Source organism: Hemicordylus capensis, chromosome 1 (assembly GCF_027244095.1).
Source record: "Hemicordylus capensis ecotype Gifberg chromosome 1, rHemCap1.1.pri, whole genome shotgun sequence".
Lineage (NCBI taxonomy): Eukaryota > Metazoa > Chordata > Lepidosauria > Squamata > Cordylidae > Hemicordylus > Hemicordylus capensis.
The window spans coordinates 127,471,156-127,491,317 of NC_069657.1; the positions used below are offsets into that span (position 1 = coordinate 127,471,156).

At 45.1% G+C, this 20,162-nt stretch overlaps 1 protein-coding gene across 9 annotated transcripts in view; it reads right to left on the reverse strand.

The window, feature by feature from the left end:
- The window catches only part of KCNQ1 (potassium voltage-gated channel subfamily Q member 1), a 498,864-nt gene that overhangs the window by 227,737 nt on the left and 250,965 nt on the right, over window positions 1-20,162 (reverse strand). The window lies entirely within an intron of this gene.

A 20,162-nucleotide genomic window follows, 5' to 3' on the forward strand; every position in this document is an offset into this window, starting at 1 on the left:
TACACCCTACTAAAGCCCGTCTGTTTGTTTAGGTGTATCTGCTGCTATCAACCAAGAGAACAGTCTTGTTAAATAAAAGACAAAAGTAGCCTGAAACAGCAGCTGCATCATAAATTTATAATTAGAAAAAATATTAACACTATTATGATATTTTTTAAAAAAATAATTCAAGCACTGATCCCTTTTGCCCCATTTTCCTGAACAAACCCACAGGAATACCAAACAGTCAAAAGCCAATAGTACTTCTCTGAAGCCTGGGGATATTTCAGTATGAGGCTCTTCACACGAGTGGTGTGAAGAGCCTAAAGGGGGGTTGTGGGGAGAGCGGGTTTGACCTGCTCTCCCTGCAGACGATCGCTCAGTCATCTCTGGGCAGCTGGATCAGCCACCTGGCTCCATTACTGGCTCCATTACAGAGCCGGTGCAAGCGGCACGGTTTGGGGGCCTCCTGGCTGCAGGGCTCCGTTCGGGAGCCAGGCCACGCTCCCCACATCTGATGTCAGACGTGGGGGCGTGGCTAGCCCCTATGCCTGACATCAGATGCAGGGGGCGGGGTGAGCGGGGCCATGGCCGCACACAGGCCACTGGGGGTCAGGCTCCGCCACTGCCTGGGCAGCAGGATCGGCCGCCCACACAATTACCGGCTCAGTCATGGAGCTGGTTTGGGTGGTGGGCCTCCTGGCCCCTGGAAGTCCCAGAATGCCCATGTGAGTGCAGAGGGCATTCTGGGGAGCGCCCCAATGTGGGGAGGCTTGTCTCCCAGTTGGGGGGCTACTTGTGAGTTGCCGCAGCGTGGAGTCGCTCTGCGTGACACACGACCAGGGAAACAGGGTTAGTGGAGCGTTTGCATTGCCAACTTCATTTAGTGGGGGGAAATAAGCATGCTTGCTGCTGGGAGCTGCACAGCTCCCAAATGCAGTGGCATAGGCATAGTCTTTATTTTGGTCTTTGACCAGTGTAACAGCAAAATAGACAAAAACAGTTCAAACAATCCTACAAAATAATAAAAAGTCTCTATTAAATTACTTAGTATAATAAGTAGAACAAGCTAGAAGTTAAAACTATGAACATAAATCTATATATAAAAGTTAATCAACACTAATATCAGAATGACACTGATTATGTAATTTATACAGAGCGGTGTTAAATCTCATACCATATTGTATTCTATACTATGTATGGCAGCCATCTATCCAAAGAGTGGAGGCAACATACATATAGGTGTTAGAATATTTAGTTCTTAAAGAGCTCTAAATGAATTTTGCTAGCTATAAGGCAGAACCTAGCCACATTATAGGACCTAGAGTTATTCTGATATGTCAAGAGGAAACTTATGTAAAAGGAATCAGTACAGCCTGGATATGAGCTAATATATGAAGAGATGAGCTTATGCCAAATATCACGGTAATACTGACAGTGCAAGAGTACGTGAGCCGTCATTTCAATCTCACCAGAGCCACAGGGGCAGGGGCATAACTATAATAGGGCAAGGGGAGACAGTTGTCTGGAGGCCCACTGCCTTGCCCCCCCGGCAAGTCACATGACTGACTCCCCCAGGGCTTCCTGGGCTTCCTTCAGTTGTATTCATCCTCCGAAATTGATCTGAATGTTAAGACCTGGAGCTACCAGAACAGCATGTCTTTCTCTAGTACCATTAAATGACTTGCATGGTCCACAATTTACAGAACCTTAAAAAAAAATTAGGATGATGTTCTATTGTGGTGTGTATATATATATATATGCTTTTTGTTACCACTATTCAGCCTCATTTAAGATTTCTTTACTTCATGAGCTGAGCTTCAGTGGAGGGCGCATTTTAAAAGCTTGTCTCTGGGCCCGCTCCAACCTTGCTATGCCCCTGCATAGAGGCAAATATGTTCTCCATATGGAATTCTTTGATATCTCTCTTCCATCACAGCTATGCACAGGGCATTGCACTGGGCCAGTGCCAGGGCTCTGAGCAGGGGCGTAGCAAGGTTGGAGTGGGCCCAGAGACAAGATTTTAAAATGGGGCCCCCCTCACTGAAGCTCAGCTCAGGAAGTAAAGAAATCTTAAATGAGGCTGAATAGTGGTAACAAAAAGCATAGTTACACACACACACACACACACACACAATGTGCCACAATAGAACTTCATCCATATATATATATATATATATATATATATATATATATATATATATCACACACACACACACACACACACACACACAATGTGCCACAATAGAACTTCATCCTAATATATATATATATATATATATATATATATATATATATATATATATATAAAGGTTTTGTAAATTGTGGGCGATGCAAGTCATTTAATGGTACTAGAGAAAGACATGCTGTTCTGGTAGCTCCAGGTCTTAACACTAACATCAATTTCAGAGGATAAATACAACTGAAGGAAGCTCAGGCGGGTGCGCGGCTGGGGGAGTCAGTCATGTGACTTGCCTCTGCCCCCCCCCCCAAGGCAGCGGGCCCCCAGACAACTGTCTCCCCTTGCCCTATTATAGTTACGCCCCTGGCTCTGTGGTACTTTGGGACTGTTAGCTGGTTTAAATAGTTAGCAGGGGTGAAGCTCAGAATTTGATTGCCCAAAAAGACACCAACAGGAATGGAGCCCTGATCAATTTGCCACTCCATATAATAAATTCTTTCCCTTATTTTGAGTCTGGTGTTTTCATAACCCAGGGTTAGCAGTGTGGTGGGAGAAAAACTGTAATAATATAGCCTTTCCTCCACCCCTTTTTCCCACCTTGAGTGACAGATGTCCTTTAGTTGGAGCTAAACTAATGGGATAGAAAATCAGCTTAAGCCATAATTCAAAAATAATAATCCAAGCCCTAGTCTTTATTTTGAGCAGCACTGTTTCCAGCTGTGGAACAGCCCTAAGAACACAGCCCTAGGAACACAGCTGGGGACCTGAAATATATTCTTCAGGAAATCTCATGCAGTGGAAACCGGGCTGGGCTCCCTCAGCCTGGTTTCCACTGCATGTGATAATAGCCTCTATGGCTTGTGCTCTATGTGACACATCGTAGAAGGATTTTATCATTCCCTTGACTCCAGTAGAGTATCCCAATTGCCAACAACCTGGATGGCTTTAAGAGGGGTTTGGATGACTTCATGGAGGAGAGGTCTATCAATGGCTACTAGTCAGAGGGCTGTGGGCCACCTCCAGCCTCAAGGGCAGGGTGCCTCTGAGTACCAGTTGCAGGGGAGTAATGGCAGGTGAGAGGGCATGCCCTCAACTCCTGTCTGTGGCTTCCAGCGGCATCTGGTGGGCCACTGTGTGAAACAGGATGCTGGACTAGATGGGCCGTGGGCCTGATCCAGCAGGGCTGTTCTTATGTTCTTAATTGTCCCGGTGGAAAACTTGCTCTGGATATAATGGGCCCTTTTCATAACCAGCCCACAAAACAAAGATTTGTTATAGTGATGGTGGATTACTCTTTCAGGTGGCCAGAAGTTTCATTTGCTGACAGCATTACTACAAATAGGTGATCCAGTTCATAGTTACAGTTCATAGCCTTGTCTTGCCTGGCATAGGATGATCTGCTTTAGGTGCAATGGCACAAATATTTGGCTGTTGCACAAGTCTGAACTTCTCATCTGTCCATCTGTGCTTTAAAATTAATTTCTATTGGAAGTGAAAAGGCAGCGTTAGCAGCACACTTTAATGTTTAAATAAGGCTATTGTCTTGAGCGACAAAGGTTTTAAAACACTGTTATTTGGTAGTTAGAAAAGTATAACAAGCTATTGTTCCATGAATAGGTTACCCATGTACCAATCAACACTTTATCATTAACATTAATCATCACAATCCTGAAGATCAAACAAGCACTTCTTGAGAGCTCAGACTTTGACTTCATAGATCTTTTGGTGCAAGAATAGCTAAGATTTGAATACAGGTAATTATACCCCCATAAAATGGTACTTATTTTTAATGTTTCGGTGTTTATATAGTGATGATACAAAAAACCATGTTACAATTCATAAGCAGTAAATCCCAGTGCCAAACTATGAGGCTATTCTCATGAGCAGCCCAACCCAGGCTAGGGCAGCCCAGGCTGGGTTGAGCTGCTTGTGTGGAGCGCCTGCTAGCCCGGCACAGAGTCGGCCACTCGACTCATGGGGCCAATACACCATGCTCATCGCACAGTGCATTATGGGATAGCTGGAGGCCAGGACTCATTTTCCTGGCCTCCAGCAATCTGCTCTGCCAGGAACAGTGTGGATCATATGGGTGTGTGCTGGCGCACCAAAGAAGAGCTCCTTACTCATCTGGGGGGGGGGGGGATGTAGGTTAATCCATGCCTTCACCCCCACCTATCCTTCCCACCCCTGTTATGGTTACATGCAACTCCACATGACTTTGCCCAGGCATATGGTTTGTTTTATTTTTAAAAATAAAAATTATAAGCTGTAGGGGGGTACAGTCTTGAGCAGAAGTCTGGCAGGAGGTGAGAGGCTGTTTAATCCCTTCCCCTTGAGTTATTTTCCTAATTAAGACTCCCCACTCCCAGTTTCATTTCTTCCAACAGGGGAAAAGCTACAATATTCTATATATTTTCCCTTGCAGTGGGAAAAGCAGCTTGGGGCAGAGTTTTGCGTGTATAAAAAGCCTTCTCCGAACTGCCCTGGCCCTCCAACTCAAGACTGCATTCTTAGAACAGCCTGCCTTTCCTAAAAACAACAATGTGGCAAAGTAGCATGCAATTTCATGTAACATGTAGTGTGGACATCCAATCAAAATAAGAATCTGTGATGGGAATGGAACAGGGGGCCTATCTGTTATGGGTGCTGTAGTTGATATGATGTTACTACTGTAAGCCATAGCTATATTAGTAATACTATGGCAGAAACAAAGGAAGCTCATGAAACATTTTCTGCTGTCATTAAGTATTTCTAAAGAACTTCATCTTTCAATTTATTGTGATGGTACAAATATGTTTCATGCAACTTTATCCCATTTATTTCAACCATCTCATTCTCAAATGTGTATGAGTACAACAAGGTGTTGCACATTCTTTGGACCGGAGCCTTGCCCATGACAACTTCCCAATATAGCTTACAGTTAATCCAAATATTCGAGTGTGAGAGGTCATCTAATTAGAGAAAAATTGCAACATAGGTATTTTAAGGAAGTATGTTAAGGACTGTTAATGCTAAACAATCATTACTCATACATGTAACAAGCATTATGTAAAGATGGGGAATGAACATAGGTTAAACATATGTAGCTGACTTATATTGAATCATATTTAAGGACGGCCTTCTACATTGTTGCCCCTAGGCTTTAGAACACGGTTCCTGCTGAAATAAGAGCCTCCCCATCTCTTACAACTTTTAAAAGGGCAGTCAAGACGCATTTGTTCACCCAGGCTTTTAATTAGATATTGTTTGAATTGTGTTTTACTAGTTTTAATGTTTTAAATTTTAATTGTTGAAATGTGTTAATCTTTTTATTGGTTGTTTTATTGTCTTGTAAACCGCCCAGAGAACTTGCATTTTGGGAGGTATAAAAATGTGTTAAATACATACATACATACATTAAAAAAATTAAATCATACAGCTCACTATTCTCTATACAGACTGGTAGTGACTCTCAAGATTTTCAGGTAAGTTTTCCCCAGATCAATCTATAGCTACCAGGGGTTGAACTTGGGATCTTCTGCATACAAAACATGGGTTCTGCCACTGAGCCACAACTCCTCCCTAAACAGTCATAAGGATTAGGGAGCTGGGCCCTATCATTTGGCCATCAAAATCTTGAGGTGGATCTTTAGATTGCAGTGGGTATTGGCGTGCTACAGAGCACAAAAGTCCTGGATTTGGCTGGATAAAGTCCTGGATAAATAGGTGGGATTCAGGCACTTCAGTGTTCTTGGGGAAATGTTGGTTAGGTTACCAATGAAAGACAACACAGTTGGACTTTTGTGTTCAGGATGTACTTTCCAAAGCCCTCAGATCAAAACTGGAAATCAACAGTAATTTTAACAGTACTGTAATTTCAGTGGGTGGAAAGTGAGGTCAATGCTAAACTATTTGGATAAACCTCACTCCTTAGGCATCTGTTTTATTTCACTCTTGCCATAATCTCAAAGCTTTTTGGCCCAGTTCTCTCCTGTGCATTAAGCATCATGCAAAACATAATGGCTAAACATCAGAGTTACACAGCCGGGATAACTGGCAGCTCTTGTGCAATAGAAAGCAGCCCAACCTCAGCAATCTTACAAGTCTCATCTCATATAAAATGTACCAACTGCCTAAAAAGAACAAGCTCTGAAGACAAATAATCACAGAATAAGATGACAATGAGAAACCATTGCAATAGATTCAAGGCAAAAGAATAAGGTCTATTCTAAAGCAGGCATTAGAATAACTTCAGCTAAAGCTAAATTTCCAGTTGTTTATGCCCAAATATGAATGCTCCACATTAATAATCTGCAGGCACTCAAGTAATGACAGGCATGGATATACTCAAAGTAAGGTTATTATTAAATTAGAGATGGAGGATATAACTCTTTTTGATTTGTTTCATGAGTTTGATCACCTTCTCACAGAATGAATTTGCTTCTTTGCTCCTATAATTAGGTGGGATTTATGCAGGGCCATGAAGAAAGCTCTTGCCTGTGTATGTTTTTCCATGCACACCTGGCCATGGTTAAATGTACTTACTATATGTGCTGGCCTATCTGCATGTGATATTGACTTATAAGTGGTGCACCTGGCTAGATCATCAATTGCTGTTGTTGCATCCTATTTGCACGTTAAGTGCATTTAAATGTAACTAGGTACACGTGGAAAGCACATGGAATTGCTGACAGAAGAGTTTTCCCCATGACCTGCATCCTGTATAAATCAGCTCTTAATTACTATATATCCCCATACTTGCCAGAACTTTTAAAGAGGAATACTCAACAGAAATAAGCAAAAACTGGCATATACTTTAAATGTGACAATCAGACACTAGTAAATGAGCCCTTTCTCACAAACAGTGAAAAGGGCTCCAGAGTGGTCTGTGGGGAAGGTAGTTTAGACTTACCTTCCCCACAGACAATTGCTTCTCGTGCCTGTGTATGTTTTTCCATGCACACCTGGCCATAGTTAAATGTACTTACTATATGCGCTGGCCTATCTGCATGTGATATTGACTTATAAGTGGTGCACTCACCACTGGGTACATTCACTGTGTGTAGAGACAATTCCCTCTGTGCCCAGTCAGTGGGGATGTGTCATCCCAGCCCCGGGAAATACCATAATGCACCACACAACTGTGTGGGGCATCATGGGGATCCCCCCTCTCCTTCCCGGGCTCCCTGCAGTCTGGCAGCCGTGGATGCAACCTATGGCGTATTAATGTAGTAGCAAATGTAGCATTTGCTACGGGCCCTGAGTTTTCGAGGGCCCCTCACGTCTGGCTTCCAACTAGGAATTAAAGTTAAAACTTTATTTGGTCCATGTTAGATAAAATATCCCTTTTCTGCTAAATGTGCCTTTTAAGAAAAGGCCCAGCACAGCATTTGTCCAGTGGCTGTTGCTGGTGCCTACCACATTGTTCTTTTTAGAGTATGAGCCCTTTGGACACTGCAAGGCTATTCACATGATGGGAGGAAATCGGGTTAGCGGAGGCTAGCCTGATTTCCTTCCGTTGTGAGAACCACCGGGCTTGGCTCCGAGCCTGGTGGTTCTTAAGCGGGTCATCCACTTAAGTAATCCGGCAGTTAAACTGGGTTTGCGGAGTAAGCAATCCGCAAACCTGGATTTCTGCTCATGAGTTGCCATGGTGCGGCTCCGCACTGCGGCTACTCACAAGGAGACCCCACGCTGGGAGGCTGAAAAGCAGCCTCCTGGCTCGGTGGTCTCTCCAGCATGCCCTGTGCACTCGCGCAGGGCATGCTGGAGCTTCCGGGGGCTGCATGGCCCCCGATCCCCCCAGCCCCCGCCGGCTCCGTAACAGAGGCGGCAGTCGTGTGGGCGGCTGATCTGGCTGCCCAGGGCTCCGCCCTGCTCATCTGCAGGGAGAGTGGGCTAAGCCCGCTCTCCCCGCTAACCCCTAGAGGTGAGTCTCACTGATCGTGAGACTCGCCTCAGAGAATCATCTATCCACTCTTTATTTTTCTATGTAAACCACTTCGAGAATTTTGATTGAAAAACAGTATATAAATGTTCACTGTTGTAGTAAGTGTGAGTTTGTGCTTGGTCTCCCATACTCCAAAATATAGCAAATGAAAAAATTGAATTACTTTACTATGCAAGTAAATAATTTATATTTTTATATTTATGTACATTTTTTAAAATTTAGGGCCCCTTTATAACATATGCTACAGGCCCCGCACTAGCTTAATCCGGCCCTGGATGCAAGCAGCTGTGGCCGACAGGTGATAAACAAAAAGGAGGTTAAGAGAGTCCTCGCTTGTCCTAGTTCTTATATCCAAAGGACTCAACCGTGCACCCAGATAAGAGCTGTGCTGCCTGTTATGCCATACATAATCATGCAAATTCAAAGATTAAATAATGATACTTATATATATATATATGTGTGTGTGTGTGTGTGTGTCTTAAATTCTTCAAATAAATCTTTAAATTCTTTAAATAAACATACATATTTCAAAGGAACTCTAGAAAATGTCCAAAGTTCCCAGAGCACAGAATAATGAAAATGGTAAAAATATACCAGTCTTGCTAAATCAATATGAAGGACTGTGATGTTGCAACAGAACACCAAAACAAGTTCACTATTTCCCAAAGTTGTAGGCAAAGAGAAATGCGCTGTAATGATTTGTTTGTTGCTGGTTTTGGTTTGTTCTTTACACGTGTGGCCCTTTTGTTATATGTTTCATGTTATGCCATACATGGCATGGGGAAACACATGGATTTCTTTAGTTACATTTTTATTTGGCTCAAGCTGATAATATTGGCCCTAAATGAACCAAAATTAAGTCCAAGAAACCACTTTTTAATTAGCACAGTTGAAAAAGCAAAACAAAGCTTTCTTCCATTAAGTACTTGCTGTCATCTGGAAGGCTGAAAACCCAACTTGAAAATGCCATCTGGTTCAAATGTACACATCTGACCTAGAGATGTACGCATCAGGCGGTATAAAATATGGCTGACTGACTGACTAAATAAATAATAAAAACCCCAACTAATTTAAAAAGCGGAGGGGAGGGGGAGCCCTGAAACAGACTGGCTAGAAGCCTTGGTTGACTCCTGACACAAAAATATACAATATTTTCATTATGGTATCAAGAGGGACTTGCCTTCCTCTTCAACTTCCTAGCAATTGTGCTGGTTTGCACCATGATGCAAACCATGATGTCAAGCATCGTGACTGTCCCTGTCTACAGGTTTGCACCTAAGGAAGGGTGATCAAGACCAGGTGCCTCTTTGTGGTCAGAACTCTTTCCCCATAGGATTGGTCACCAGTATGCAAAACAGCAGTCATGACAAGATACATATAAAGAAAAAGCAACTGGCCGACTGCGCATACAGGCAGAAGATGTCTTATATCAGCCCCCACTGCCTTCATCATGCTTCTACTCCCCCTTCCACAATCTGTCTTTGAATACTGCCCTCTCAATTCACCATCTTGTTTCAGCAACCTGCACACTCTAGGGGCTGAATCCTCATGACTTGTACCATCTCCAGTTAACCCTTACTTTGGGCACATTTTTCTTTCTTTGGCAAATATATGTTGCGTTATCTTCTTAGTCTCAAATGTCTCAGCCAACAGGCTTATGGATTATCCCTTGGGTGTCAAAGCCCTGTTTTGTTTTTGTTTTTAATTTAAGCAGTGGTCACACACAAAAATCAGGAGGGCTTTACAGCCTGGAACACCCACAAAGGTGACTTTGGGTTCCATGCTGCTGGGTTAAACTAGGAGGGCAGGAGCTGGTTGCCACCAAGCCAAACCTGCCCATCCTGCTACCCAAAATTCATTTCCCCTCTTAATAACAGAAGAGAAGCAAGAGTAAAATGTGACAGAAGAAGGGGAGATAGGGGGCATGTCAAGCTACCTAGCCAAAGTGTAATTCCCACCAAATTTTGTTGCCAACCAAGGATCTGTACTGAAATTGCCTTATTCAGATATCCAATGTGCTCTTTCTCCATTATAACAGTAGCATGTAATCTCTTTTTGGTGGTTGAATTGTGAGCCCAATGTTTCAGTTTTCAGTGGGTTTTTTAAAAATCCTGTTTTTTAAAAAGACTGTCAGAGCAACACAATTGTAAAAAATGCATCTGAAATAGTACAGAAACTTACTATAAACCATATATAGAACAGTGGCAAGCTTTTAGATTTGTAAAAGCTCTTTTTAAAAAGAAAAAAAAAGCCCTCATCCAAGTTTCCATTTACAAAGGTGTTGAACATTCCATTCAAAGGGCTGCCATAAAACTGCTTATAGGCAAGCATCCCCCTCCCCCAACATTTCCAAGCCAAGAAGGATCAGGCTGTATTTGAATGAAAGACGTAAATGGAGTGTGTTTATTTTAGCATGTTCAGTACATGGCAAACTCGCTGGAGTCACTATTAAACTAATACATGTTACTAACTACAGAAAATAGTTTTGTATAATAAACTAAGATATCACATGTGACTGTATTGTGGTTAGGAAACAACAGATTAAAAGCATAGCCCTGGCCAGAGTTGAAGCACAATTTCAGCTCTGGCCAGTTGAATGTTGAACTAGTTGCTGAACTCTTTGTTTTCCTCCATGCTGGCAGGCTTGAGTAAATACCCAAGACCACTGACATGGAGGAAAACAGCAGGGAGGCTCCTGCCTTGTTGACCGGGTTCTCCCCTGCCCCGACCCCAATGCCCACCAGCCGCTACTGGCACCTGGAAGTCCATTTCAATTCTTGCCAAATCCACTACCATGTAATTTAGTCCTGACTAATTGCATTGCTGCCTGCTTCCTATGCAACAAAAAGAGAATTTGTGAATTGTTGCTTTTACTGAAGTGAAGATGATCTTACTGGAAAAATGTCAAGATCGTGTACAGTAAATTGGTCTACACTCTAGCATGCAATGAAAAAACTATCTGCCTGAGAGCTCGCAGGGACTTCGGGGTAAATCTGGCTGATATGTTACACCCTCCATTCCGGAGGAGATGCGAGCTAAAAGCTCTGTGTGAAAAACAACCAGAACTGTCTCAATCAGCATTAAGTATAGAGGTATTTTTAAAATCATAAATATACAAGATCTCCCCAGACAGCATGCAGCGCACAAAATCTCCCCGCTCTTGCTGGGATCAGTGTTCTTTCAAACACTGGCCAACATCCTAATGCTGCACACATGCTGTCAAAACGATCATATGTGCAGTGGCTGTGTTTCCACTTGAGCAGTGCAGCTGCTTGTGCACACAGTTATTTTTGCCCATCACCCCTTCCACCAGAAGCACTTTGTGCAACCTGCAAATATGTCCCTGAGGATCACACAGTTCCGTATTTGTGTCTACATTACATTTTACTTCTCAAATCTCCTGCAGACATTGGATATCAACTGAGGGTGACCCCTGAAGCAGAGGCCACCTTAGGTGAAAAGGGTAAGCGATAATGGTGGGCCTTGAATGTCAGAGCAGGAAAGATTCTGTGAAAGAAGCAAGCAGCATAATGTGGTAAACAAAAGGGTCGTTTTTGGCAGTACATAGCATAGGGATAGGCTATCCTTTCCCCTTCACGGAGAGTTGGCAGGCTGCAACACTTACTCTAAATTCTGCCAAGTTCTCAATGAGTGTTTTATTTCTCCCAACTAATTATACACCATTCCCTTAAGAACTGAGCTGTATTTATTGAAGTTGCTGTTTAACAGTCTGGTTGAATAATTTCTAATTTCTTTTTAAAGTAAACTTCATTAACTGTTTTCAGAGATGTATTATTACTCTCATATCCCATAATGTAATCAAGAGTGGAGGTTTACTTTTGAAGAAGCTAATCATTTAACATTATTAGGCACAGCCACTGCTTCTGTGAAATACCTAGGAATCAGAATTGGGCAGAATATATACTCTCTCATAACATGTTGAAAGCCACAATCTTTTCCTTAGCTGATCTCATACTGAGATGACCTTTTTAAAAAGGGGGCCTTACCTGCTCACTTGCTGTACAGACTGCCTGGAGCAGTGAGACTAACAGGTTACATACCCAGAGATAACAGTTACTCACTTCAGTCAAATAGCTTAACAACAAGGTTGTTTTTTGTGTCATCAAGTGTGGTCACAAATATTTACATTTCTAACTTTGGCAAATTTGGTTTTTTAAATCTCGAATCTTATCCAGTATTCAATACAAATACTCCACACACACAAAGAACAGATTTCCTTAATTTCCTCAACCTTTATTTTACTTTTCAAATGTCAATATTTCAGTCCAAGGAATTATTATAGTATTTAGTAATAATGTTAGTTATTGTTGGTCCAGTGATCCTCCCAAAAAGCTTCAGCATTTGATTGTATATATTTTGTAAGGTGTCATAAAAAGAGAAATGGGCAGTTGTTCAGTATCACAGACACATCACTATAGCTTTCCATTTCTTTCCTTTTTTGTATTATTCTTACATTGCATAGTTACGCATTATATATACATAGTTATTTATGTCTATTTACTGGAAACAAGGCTATTGTACCAAGGTTTTTATATCTAGTTACACAAGAGGGAGCCCATATCATCAAAGAAAGGGTGAGCAATCAAGTCAAGCACTGCCCAAAGCAGCAGATGTGCACAAAGAACATCTGACAATGGTCAAGATTCCCACTGGGATTTTTAACTTCAGAATGATTGCCGGGTAGCTGGCTTATAATATCACATTTATGCATGCAAGGTTTTGGGCTTTGCCCACATATGACTAGCGCCATGTAAAGATATCCGCTGGAAGTCACTTTGGATCCAAAGCTGTGATTTTGTGCAGTTACTGGAACAATAATCATTGAGACAGTGGTGCAAACCTGCCCGGGATCACACCCGCTCCATGACTGTGGCATTTCTTACTGACTGCCTCTTTGAGAACTTGCCCCACCCCCTCTTTATGATCCAGCAAAGTGGTTGCCTGGCAACAGGGATGTCGCAGCGTCCCATCCCAAGCTTGTCAGTCTGTCAAACAGGAAAGTCATTCAGGGGCATGCCCTTTTCCCACCCTGTCCCTTGTCCCCCCTTCCTGGCAAAAAGAAAGGGGATGAGATGGCAAAATGGGCACTATGTGCTTTGCACTCCAAAAATGAAGCAATCAAGATGTATGTTCACAAGCACATGCAGTCAAGGTGGCAACCTAAGCAGGGCAACCCCTTTAGAGCACTGGGATAGCAACATATAGCAGGATGGCTATAGTGATGTGCCACCGCTCCCCTAAAGAGGTAACCAGAATTGAACCCTGTCCTGACTGACAGGCTGGTGAACTTCAGGGCTCAGCCAATCAGCACATCAGGTGGGTTGGACCTAGAAAGCTGTTGGGAGGAAGGAGAGCTTCTTTGTTAGAAGAAGCAACTCATGTGGCCCTGGAGGATGGCTGCAGGAAGATGACTGCAGCTCATGGAAGACAGAACTGCAGGGGCTTGAATTCTCAACCAGGGTTTGGGTGAGCTCAAGAAAAAGGAAACCTGGACTTTGGCTTCAGGTAGTTTAGTTTAGGGAAAGTTTGTTTAGTCAGATTTTGCATTAGACTTTCAGTTTCGTTTGTGTGTGCTGATAGACCCTGATAGTGGTCTATTATTGTTTACCTGTTATGTAACTAAACTAAGAAACACTAGCCTTTGTGCATCCAGCCATGGTGTTGCAAAAGACTCTGAAGCTATTCTCACGATCAATGAAAAGCGGGCTAAGGGAGCTTAGCCCGCTTTCCAGTGACTGTGGGAAACACTGGGCTTGTAGGTGAGCCCGGTGCTCCCAAGGCGGCTAGCCTGCTTAAAATATCCTCCCCTTAAACGAGGTTAATGGAGCGGGATCCCCTTCCCCTTGTGGGAACGTGTGCAGTCCCTAAGCTTACTCATGAGATGGGCCAGCAAGCGGGATCAGCACTGCCTTCAGTGAAAGAAGCGATTCCTAATATGTGATTAGCATGGAGGTGTTCCTGAGCAGACCACCCACTCATGAGTGTAAGGCCATAAGGATACCCCTTCACAACTCATGAGAAGAACCATCTTTCGGGACAGGGATGCCAGGAATAACCGCTAATAATGTGTGATGACATCTCTTCTTCCACAAACGGCAGTTTCATGAGCGTGTCAGGCCATGGAGATACACAGATGCTGCCCAGCCAGATTGCTCTATATAAGTAGGGTACACCTCTCCCTGTCCTGGTGACTGCTGTGAAGAAGCTGTCAAAGCATGCCTTCTGCCATCCACCCATTTGAACATGTTCATCTTTATTTTTGCCCTGGACGGTGACCCCACTCTTCTGGGGTCACAGACAACTGGCGTTCTCCTCTCCCACGATTCCCCATGATGACAGATCTGCATATGGTGCAATGCTGGTCCGAACTGCGAACTTTGAATGAGAGAAAGGATCTGTCTCCGGTCCCGGTGCTCCCCCAGTCTGCCCACCCGGTTACGACCAGACACATGGAGTGTAAATATCTTATTAGAGTGCATCAAAGGCTTCCCTTGAGAGTAATTAACCAGAGAGAATGGGGACCCCATGCAAGCGGGGGGCCCTTTTTAGGATAGCTCAACTCATGAGCATGCAGTCCAATGGAAGACCGAAGGTTGGTGAGCCTATAGTCTTCCTCAGTAGATTGGCTCTCTCATGAGAGTGCTAATCTCATAGCAGCAAACTGCCATGGGGGCAAGAGTGTGGTTTGGTCTCCATGGACTGCTTTGCCAAGGTCAGCCATCGCAAGAGCATCCTTGGTCATAGCGGGCCAGGCCCCAGGATCCTTAGCTCTCCCTCATATAGATATCCCCTCCAAGGAAGTCATCATGTTCCCTTTCTTTTCCTGAGTAACAGAAAGATAGTGACCTCCAGCATCTACCCCCATAAGAAATTGTGCTTGTGCGAGATAGTTTTGTTGTTGGACTCTTATGAGGGCAGTGGTTCAATTGCTGTCAGAAGAAGGGTTTGAACAGCAGGTCATTTAAAGGGATTTAAATTCCCTTTCCCTGCTGAGTGCGGGCAGACCATTCTGAAAAGGTATGATCACGATTGGCATGCCCCCTTGAAGATTGTGGCCAATGGCTGCTGCCCTGGAGACATGCTGTCGCCTTGCTCACAGTCTGGCAATGCGAGTGCTATAGAGCTTGCTGGGATGCAGCCTTGGTGGACCAAGAAGAGAGAGGGACTTCCCTGCTATTAATACAGAGGTTGTTGGACAGCGTTTGGACAAACACCTGCGATGCAATTCACGGTTTAAAAAATTAACCACGGGTTCGACAACCTTTGGTTTTATGTTACGTGAAAATGCGGACATTGCTACAAACAAATTCCAAAACATGCATAACAAATAAATAAATTTAACAAGCAATACTAAAAAAAAAAAAAAGCAAAATATCACTGTGTTGTATTAGGCATTTAAAAAACACCACCACCAAGAAGTTCTAGAAAGAACTATTCTGCCTACTTTCCTTTCATTATCCCTAAAGTAAAGTTGTGCTGTCGAGTCAGTGTTGATACCTTTCAGCACTTTCCTATATCACTGCTGCCCAAATATAGGTGTTCCCCATAGTCTGGAAAACATAGCAGTGGGGATTCGAACCAGCAACCTCTTGCTCCCTAGGCAAGTTACTTCCCCGCTGCGCCATTAGGTGGCTTCACTATCCCTACAACTGGACTAAATTTGGTCCAAATTCATTAGGCAGTTCACAAATTAGGCACTTGCACCTCAAACATTTATGAATCCACCATCTTGAATCAGTTGGATGACATAATCACAAATTACACCACTGATGTTTTTCTATGTGTCCCTACAGCTGTATCCAGTTTGGTTCAAATTGTTTAGCCGGTTCACAAGTTAGCCCACTTGCACCTCAAATCCCCACCGCACGTTAAGGTCATCTGGGGAGGTCTGTCTCCAGTTACCACCGGTTCGTTTGGTGGTGACTCAGAGGTGGGCCTTCTCTGTAGCTGCTCCTGGGCTGTGGAAGGCACGCCCAGCAGAAATTCGTAATCTTAATTCTTTACTGACTTTTAAGAAAGCCCTTAAAACTCATCTGTTTGGCCTGGCCTTTAAGGGTTTTTAATTAGTTTTAATTGTTGTAATGTTAACCTGATTTTCAGGGTTTTAATTGTTTTGACAGTTTAATTGTTTTTAAGATGTTTTTAAATTGGTGTTTATATTTGTATTTCTGTTTTAATTGTTTTTAATGATTTCTGGTTTTTAATTGTAAACCGCCCTGAGCCAGCAAAGAGTGGTATAAAAATCGAACAAACAAACAAACAAACAAACAAATAAATAAATGAATGAATGAATGCTTATGTATCATCATAAACTACACCATTGAAGTGTCCCTATGTGTCTCTCCAACTGTAACCAGGCATTACAAAGTTGATAGGGACCACTGTTCCCTCTAAGGTATGCACATGCTCATAAGTTTTCTGGTATCTGCTTAGTTAATTTTAGATCCTGCTCAGGTTTTTTTTTTTTTAAATTAATTTTTAGATCCCGCTTAGGAAGGCCCCACTCTGAATGTATGTGTGCACACAGTGCCTTGATACTGCTGCCCAGAGAAAACTCATTCGGCACACAGATGAAAAACATTAGAGGGACCACTGATAGGGACACACATACACACACTCACACACTGCTGGGCAATCTCATACATTTGCTTTCTGTAAGGAAAGTTGACTAAAAATGTAGATGAGCTCAGTTTCACTTTGAGGAGTTTTCTTGAATTACCCTCCTTTGTACTTTTACGACCTTATTACCCCCGCTACCCTGGTGGCCCTCATTCCTCTTGTAAACTGTTCTCATTCTGATCCTCCATCTGTTGTGCTGTCATGAATACACACACACACACACACACACACACACACACACACACACACCCCTACCTCAATTCCCGATTTTCTGAACTCTCTTTTCCTGCTCTTATCTCCTGTAAAATGCCCACAATGTTCTAGAAGGTATGGTGGTTTTCAACTTTGAAGGTAATATGGAAACATGATTGAAAAAAGAGCTTGTGAATCCTTGGTTGAGATTACTCATGAGACTGAGAAAGTTACAGAAAACAAAAAAGAACTACAAATCAACAGACACATTCTATAATGAGTCCACAGCAATAGCTGAACATTGAGGTGCTTCACACGACACGTGTGAAACGCCTGAGGGGGTTCTGCGAGGAGAGCGGGCTTAGCCCGCTCTCCCCGCCATGTGTGAAGCATCTCATTTAAGGGGAGGGTGGTTTAAGTGAGCTAGCTCCCTTAACCCGCTTTCCAGTGACCGTGGGAATAACTTCATTGTCTTTACATTAAGAATGGAGTTAGATCATGTATGAATGGCCATATAAGTCACTGTTACCCAAGGAGGAGGATGACAGAGAATTATGAAGTTACATCTGCTTGTTCCATTCTACAAGCAGGGCACTGGAAAAAGTCTCCTCCTATTCAGGAATAAAATGGATATTATGGCATCAGACCCATCTCTTTAAATGTATAAAGTGGTCTATTTAAAGTGGAAAATGGGTGCATGCATAGACTATTGCAGTTCATATAGTTGCCACACAGGGCAGTTATATGTAGAGTCAATAGCTCTCAGCCTCAACCCAGGAAGCTTCTTGCTTTAGCTCACGTATCTGATGATAACCAACTTTTTGTGCTGGGGGCACATTTCTGTTGTGCCTTGTATCTTGGAACACAAAGAGGCTATTCTCACGACAAGCAAAAACAGGGCTTGAGGTCTGAAGGCAGGGTTAGCACTCCAGTGTGAAACCTCGGCAAGCTCTCAAACAGGGCTCTGTCAAAAGAGAGTCACCCAGTTCCCAGCCCCTTCTCTAAAACCAGGTTCAGCAAGCAGGGGAGGTTGCCTACCCCCTCCCAGTGCTCGTGTGACACCACGGAACACTGTGGGACACGGCTTGAGGCTCCATCCCCTCCTCTTCACCGGGATACCATACAGACTGGATACCCCCGCAACATTTTCGCCCACTTTCGCCACCCCCGCAACTCTCTCGCCCATTCTCACCGCCCCCACAACACTCTCGCCGCCCTCGCCACCTCCACTACGCTCTTGCTGCCCCCCGCAACTCTCTCACCCGCTCTCATCGGCGCCCGCAACTCTCTCGCCGCCTGACAGCCTCCGAGCTCCCTGCTCCCTGCTGCTTCACGGCGCAGCTCAGCCAACCGCCTGCTGCCCGCAGCCTCCAGAGCCAACGGTCCAGCTCCTGAAGCCACCCCCAGCTTCTGAGCTCCCTGCTGCTTCACGGCACCCCCGAGCCAACTGTCAAACTGCTTTCCAGCCACCCCATAAAACTCCCTGCTGCTCTGGAACTTTCTCCCCCTCTGTCAGCCAATCACCTCCTTTCTTCCACGTCCCCATGCACAACCTGTCTTGAAGAATTAATAATATAGAATATCCTGCTCTTCCTCCAAGGAGCCCAGAACTCATACTACATACTCAAGTTACTCCTAACAACAACCCTGTGAAGTAGGTCAGGCTGAGAGTGAAGTGTAGCCAGCGTGGTGTAGTGGTTAGAGTGCTGGACTGGGGAGAACTGGCTCCCAGCAGCAGCAGCTACAGCAGCAGCACTCCCTCCCCCCCTCACTGGCACCGGGAAGGGGAGAGCAGCAGCCCCATCACCGGTGTAGTTTCCACCTGGAAAGGGCAAGGATGCTGTTGCCCTTGCCTTGCCGAGTTCAAATCCCTATTCATCCATGAGACTTGCTGGGTGAGTCTGGGCCAGTCACTTCCCTCTCAGCCTAACCTACTTCACAGGGTTGTTGTGAGGAGGAACTTGAGTATGTAGTACACCACTCTGGGCTCCGCCAGTTCCTCCTTCCATCTGCTGCCTCAGAGGAGATGCTTCCCGAGACACCCACCCCCACCCCCGCTGACTGCCAAGGCAAGGGCGACAGCATCCTTGCCCTTTCCAGGTGGAAACTGCACCGGTGATGGGGCTGCTGCTCTCCCCTTCCTGGTGCCAATGAGGGCGGGGGAGGGAGTGCTGCTGCTGTAGCTGCTGCTGCTGGGAGCCAGTTCAAAAGGAATTGGGCTAGAGATGCACTCAGCAAAGGTGCTGAAGGAGCAGCCCAAGAATCTAGCCCCTGCCTCACTCAGAATCCAGGGAAAGGAAGGGCAGGGAGCAGCAGTAGTTTTGCCATTGCTCTCCTCCTTCCCAAGCATATGGCGGCTGCTCCGGGTGGGTCTGACAAGGTCTCCAACAAGCAGGAAGCGGGTGGGACAGCCAGCCGACCTTCCTGCAGGTAGGGAAGCCCCTTCCCAAAGTGCAGCAGGCTCCGCCACGCATCCCACCTCCAGAGGCTCCCAGCGGTTTGGCCCGCTGTCGCGCTCGCTTCCAGGCTGGGCCAGTAGACCATGGTGGTGGCAGCAGAACCGGGAGCTGCTGACCAGGGCCGTTTTGTGGCACCCCTGGCCGCTGGAGGATGGGGCTCTCCTTCCTGGGTGTGCTCCCGCCCCCCCACCTCACAGCTGCAGGAGAGGGAGCCCTTTGTACCCTGCGAGGGGATGCAAGGATGCGCTCCATACGGGGAGAGTGTAGGGCCCTCGAAAATGCGGGGCCCATAGCATATGGCCAGTGGACAGGGTGAGTGGGCAGATGTTCAGTATCACCCACCCGGAGATGTTCTTAGCCCTGAACCATGGGGCCCTTGCCCATGGCCCCCAAGGTGTGGGGAAGGCATTGAGTGGCTGCTGCGGGGTCGTTTGCTGCCTCCGTGAGGCCAAATTACTGATCGTTAGAAGTATTCTAGCCACCATGTGTGCGGCCAGGGGTGGGGTTGGGGCACAACCCTGTGGTGGTGGCAGGTGGCGTGGGAGCAACCGCTGGAATGACTGTCCACGCAAGGGTCACTGGTTCGGCCTCATGGCAGCAATGGCAGGGGGGGGGGGCTCACGGTGGCAGCAGGGGGCTCACAGCAGTGGCAGAGGGCCTCATGGCAGGGGCAGTCCAGGTGCCCAATTTGCCTGGGTGTGACACTGCACCCACCTGCCCACCATCTGTGCCATCATCAAAATGCAGAGGGTAGCAGTGCCAATGAGGGTGTGCAGGTGTG